The sequence below is a fragment of the Chelonoidis abingdonii genome, chromosome 11 (genome assembly GCF_003597395.2).
Source record: "Chelonoidis abingdonii isolate Lonesome George chromosome 11, CheloAbing_2.0, whole genome shotgun sequence".
Taxonomy (NCBI): domain Eukaryota; kingdom Metazoa; phylum Chordata; order Testudines; family Testudinidae; genus Chelonoidis; species Chelonoidis abingdonii.
This window is the reverse complement of record NC_133779.1, coordinates 54,661,105-54,667,016: the sequence shown is the minus strand read 5'-3', so window position 1 is coordinate 54,667,016 and position 5,912 is coordinate 54,661,105.

Below are 5,912 nucleotides of genomic sequence, written 5' to 3'. Positions count from 1 at the left end.
GGCTCCACTTGGTCTTCCGCCCGAGCAGGGACCCCATGGACGTGCTGGTCACGATTCCTCCGGTCCCTACGCTCCCTCGACTGGTGGCTGGAACCGTCCCTGGTTTGTGCGGGGATGCCCTTTCATCCACAGCAGCCGTCACTGAACTTGACGACGGAACGCGTCATCCCTCGGCTGGGGGGCCCATCTAGGTCGCTTGCGGACCCAGGGCCGCTGGTCAGCCCAAGAGATCAGCCTCCATATAAATGTCCGGGAGTTTGAGAGCCCGTCCGTCTGCCTGTCAGACATTCCAACAGCATCTTCGTGGCCGTTGTGTTTCGGTGTTCACGGACAACACAACGGCCATGTACTACATCAACAGGCAAGGAGGGACCCGCTCGTCCCCCTGTGTCAGGAGGCCATTCAACTGTGGACTTCTGTGTGGCTCTCCAGGTGGACCTAGTAGCATCCTTCCTTCCGGGGGTCCGGAACCCTGGCGGATCGGCTGAGCAAGGTCCTTCCTCTGCCACGAGTGGTCAATAAGGCCGGACGTCATTTATTCCATCTTCCAGAGGTGGGGGTTTCCCCCTCGTAGACCTGTTCGCCTCCCACTTGAACAGGAAGTGCAGGAGTTCTGCTCATTCCAGGGTCTCTCCCCGGATCGATAATGGACGCGTTCCTTCTGCCCTGGAACCATCGTCTGCTTTATGCCTTCCCTCCGTTTCCCCTGGTGCACATGGTCCTGCTGAAGCTCCGCAGGGACAAAGCGCATCTGATCTGATCGCGCCTGCGTGGCCAGGCAGCCCTGGTACACCACCCTCCTGGATCTGTCAGTGGCCGCTCCGGTTCCCCTCCCCCTGCGTCCCGGACCTGATCACACAGGACCACGGGAGGCTTCGTCATCCGGACCTGCGGGCCCTCCACCTCACGGCGTGCTTCCTGCGTGGCTGAACACTGAGGAGTTGGGCTGTTCCGCTCCGGTACAGCACATTCTCGTTAGTAGCAGGAAGCCTTCCATTCGTCAGACGTATGTAGCCAATGGACTCGCTTTGCAGCCTGGTGCGCGTCTCGGGATGTTTCTCCATTAGAAGCATCGATCCCGACGACCTTAGACTACCTCTGGCACCTGAAGCAGCAGGGCCTGGCGACTCCTCTCTGAAGGTGCATCTGGCAGCTATATCCACCTTCCATCCGGGAGAGGGTGGTCATTCCGTATTCTCTCACCCAGTAGTCTCTCGGTTCATTAAGGGCCTGGAGCGTACCTATCCCCCCGCTCGTCACCCCTGCCCCTCCTGGGACCTCAACTTGGTCCTAAACAGGCTTATGTTACCGCCCTTTGAGCCACTCGCGACTTGTTCGCTCCTCTACCTATCGTGGAAGACGGTCTTCCTAGTGGCATTACCTCAGCCAGGCGGGTCTCCGAGATCAGAGCCCTCACTGTGAACCCTCCGTATACTGTCTTCCATAAAGACAAAGTCCAACTGCGACCTCATCCGGCGTTCCTCCCTAAGGTGGTGTCTGCCTTCCATACTAGCCAGGACATCTTTCTCCCGGTTTTCTTCCCGAAGCCTCATCTTCTCGGCGAGAACAGCAGCTACACACCTTAGATGTGCGCAGAGCGCTGGCTTCTATATTGAAGCCCTTCCGGAAGTCTCCGCTGGGCTGTTTTGTGGCGGTTCGGGAGTGGATGCAACCAGGTCTGCCAGTCTCCTCCAGGGAGATTTCCTCCTGGGTACTGCCTGTATCGCCCGTTCTACGAGCTAGCTCATGTTCCTTGGGACGCTTACGGCGCACTCTACCAGAGCTCAAGCTTCCTCAGCGGCCTTCCTGGCGCAACGATGCATTCCAAGAGATTTGCCGTCTGGCGACCTGGTCATCGGTCCACACTTCGCCTCGCACTTGCGTTGTACAACATTTCGGAATGACGCAGCTTGGGGCGGCAGTACTCCAGGCTGCTCACGTCTCGCCCGACCCTCCGACTAGGTAAGGCTGGGAATCACTAACTGGAATGGATATGAGCAATCACTCGAAGAAGAAAACAAGGTTACTCACCTTTGTAACTGTTGTTCTTCGAGATGTGTTGCTCATATCCATTCCACACCCACCCTCCTTCCCCACTGTCGGAGTAGCCGGCAAGAAGGAACTGAAGGGTGACCGGGTTGGCTGGGGTATTTATGCGGTGCCATGGTGGTGCCACTCCAGGGGGCGCCCAGCCAACCCGCTGAGTGTTGCTAGGGTAAAAGTTTTCTCCGACGGCTGTGCATGCGGCGCGCACACACCTAACTGGAATGGATATGAGCAACACATCTCAAAGAACAACAGTTACAAAGGTGAGTAACCGTCTTTTCTAGCCTCTCTTCTCAAGTGGACACACATTTTCAAATCTGTCCTGCAGAAGGCAGCATTGCATGCAGCCTAGGGAGCCCTCAGAGAGCAGCCAGGCATCTTGGTAACCAAAGCTGCTCAGAGGCTGTTTCCCGCCAGGGCTCTTGCACTCTGGAAGTTAATTTCACAGCCCAAAATGTCTGAAGCGCAGGGACCCTGTTCCACACCACACCCACAATGTGGGGATGCAGTTCAGCCCCGTGCAGAGGCTGGGGGCTGCAAGGGCATCATGCAGGCGAGCTTCTCCTTGGCCAGGCCGAACCCAAACAGCTGCTGGCACTTGACACAGGGAAAGACCCCGCTTTACAACTTTCGCTGTAAATACACAGAGGTGTTTGTAACGAGACCCCCTGCTCAAAGAAAGAGCAAGGAGTCCAGGCTGGAGGTGGAAGTGGGATGGCCAGTGATTCACTGGGGAACATGCTGAGTGGGGGAAGGGGTTCTCTGGAGTGCAAATCACTGTCCCCTCTTTTCCATTATCCCTGATTATTTGGGTCCTACAGGCAGAGTCAGGGTCAGGGCCTCCTCCCCTTGTTTCCTCATTCCTCCTCCCGCCCCCACGGTTGCCCCTCACCTGCAGGCCCAGGGCCTGGACAGAAGGGGAACCCTGCCTGGTGTGGCAGCGGAGAAGAAACCCTTTGGGTAGTAAACACAAAGTACTATACTGAATCAGCGGCTTTGTATGCAGAAACTTGAGAAAGCTCCTCGTAGCCACAAGACTACACCCCCAGGTAAAGATAATACATGCAACAATGTTTAAATCTCTCTCTGAAAGCAGTTTGAGGGTTGTCTTGGAATTCTATAACATCATATGGAAAAAAAGGAGTAATGGAAACATGCAGTAGTAATTCCAATGCGAAAACCAGGCAAAGTAGCCACAAAAGTGGATGCCTATAGACCAATTACCCGCACGTCCTGTCTGGGTAAAATTGCACAGAGAGAGAATGGTGAATGAAAGATTAGTTGCCTATTTGGAAAACAATGGCATAATAGATAAGGAGCAGAATGGTTGTAGCAGAGGAAGATGTACCATTGATCCCATTGTTTAATTAGGTATAAGGCACAAAGGTTTCACGAGACTGATCTTTCTAGATATCGAAAAGGCGCAGGACATGCTGTTGTACAAAACAGATGGTCTAGAACAGGGGTGGCCAAACTGAGCCTGAGAAGGAACCAGAATTTACCAATGAACATTGCCAAACAGCCACAGTAATATGTCAGCAGCCCCCCCATCTGCTACCCCACTCCAGCCCCCAGCGCCTCCCACCCACTGGCAGCCCCGCCAATCAGTGCCGCCTCCTCCTCCCTCCCCACACCTTCTGCCCACCACAATCTGGTGAGGAGCAGGGAAGAGTGAGGACATGGCAGGCTCGGGGAAAGGGGTAGGGGCCTTGGGAGAAGGGGTGTAGTGGTGGCAGGACCTGGGGCAGAGCAGGGCATTGACCAGTGAGCATCCCACAGCACATTGGAAAGTTAGCGTCTGTAGCTCCTGCCTCAGAGTCAGCATCTATGCAAGGAGCTGCATATTAACCTCCGAAAAGGCGCACGAGGCTCCGGAGCCACAGGTTGGCCACCCCTGGTCTAGAGATACAGGGAAGAATGTATGGGTAGATTAGAGAGACAAGGTGGGTGAGTAATATTGTTTGTTGGACCAACTTCTGTTGGTGAAAGAGACAAGCTTTTGAGCTACACAGAGCTCTTCTTCAGGTCTGGATAGATTAGAAACTTTTTGAGTAAAAGGACCATGCAGGTGAGAGTTGGGAAAGTTATATCTAATGTACTGTGACAGGGTCAGCCAGATGGCTACAGGAGAGTGTTAGAAGGCAGATATATTAGTCCCAGATTAAGCAGATCCCTTTTCCCTGGGTAAAGTAACAGAGGCAGTTCCAGAACAAGAAGGAACTTGCTGGAAGCAATTAAGGCAGGCAGGCTAATTAGGACACCTGGAGCCAATTATGAAGAAACTGCTAGAATCAATTAGGACAGGCTGGCTAATCAGGGCACTTGAGTTTAAAAAGGACCTCAGTTCAGTTTGTAGTGTGCATGTGAGGAGCTGGGAGCAAGAGGCACTAGGAGTAGGAAGGTGTATTACTGGAGGATTGCATCTGACTAAGTGGGGTATTCACCCATGACAGCTAATGCTCCAAAACGTCTGTTAGTCTATAAGGTGCCACAGGATTCTTTGCTGCTTTTACTGGATGATTGAGGAGTATGAGCATTATCAGACACCAGGAGATAGGTCCCGTGGTGAGGATAAAGAAAGTGTTAAGAGAAGGCCATGGGGAAGTAGCCCAGGGAGTTGTAGCTGTTGCACAGCTGTTCCAGGAGGCACTCAAGATAGCTGCAGTCCACAGGGCCCTGGGCTGGAACCCAGAGCAGAGGGCGGGCCCAGGTTCCCCCCAGACCTCCCAACTCCTGATCAGACACAGGAGGAATAGACCTGGACTGTGTGTTCTACAAGAGGGGAAGGATTCTGGGTTGTTCCCTGACCCACATGGTGAATCTCTGAGGCGAACAAATCCACCAATAAGTGCAGGACCCACCAAGATAGAGGAGGAACTTTGTCACAGTACATAACGTTAAATGGTACACCACAGGGAAGGGTTATCAGCCCGATATTTAATATTATGATAAATGATCTCCCAAAATGAATAAGTACTGGGGTAAGTGTCATTTCAACAAGGACAAGTGCAGAGTCCTGCACTTAGGACGGAAGAATCCCATTCACTGTTATAGACTAGGGACCGAGTGGCTAGGCAGCAGTTCTGCAGAAAAGGACCTAGGGGTTACAGTGGACGCGAAGCTGGATATGAGTCAATGGTGTGCCCTTGTTGCCAAGAAGGCTAACAGCATTTTGGGCTGTATAAGTAGGAGCACTGCCAGGAGATCGAGGGACCTGATCATTCCCCTCTATTTGACATTGGTGAGGCCTCATCTGGAGCACTGTGTCCAGTTTTGGGCTCCACACTACAAGAAGGATGTGGAAAAATTGGAGAGTCCAGCGGAGGGCAACAAAAATGACGAGGGGGCTGAAGCGCATGACTTCGGCAGCACACCTGCGGGAGGTCCATCGGAGCTGCGGGACCAGCGACCGGCAGAGCGCCCCCCATGGCACGCCCCCGTGCTTGGGGCGGCGAAATGTCTAGAGCCGCCCCTGGGAACACCGCTTCTGGGCCCCAGCAGCAAGCACAGGCTGGTGGGACCACATAGCGTTGCAGGTCTGGGATGAAACTTTCGTAGGTGTAGGGCCACTTCCACGGAAGTCAGGCTCGGGGCAGGAACTGGCAGCCTCCCCCGGGTGCGAGGCGTGACCCCCCCGCCACACCGTGCAGCAGGGCCGCGGCTCCCGCCGGGATCGCACTCACCCTCCCGCCCCCGAGCACTCCCTCTGCGCACGCGCCCCCAAGCGGCCGTTCTAGAGTCCGCTGCTCCCACGCCTCCACGGTACCGGTCTCTCGGAAGTGCAGCTCCCCCGCCCGGACTTAGGCGGAACGAGCCTCCCTGCGAGGGGGAGGGGCTGGGTTGGTCACTTCCGGCTGACCCGGAAC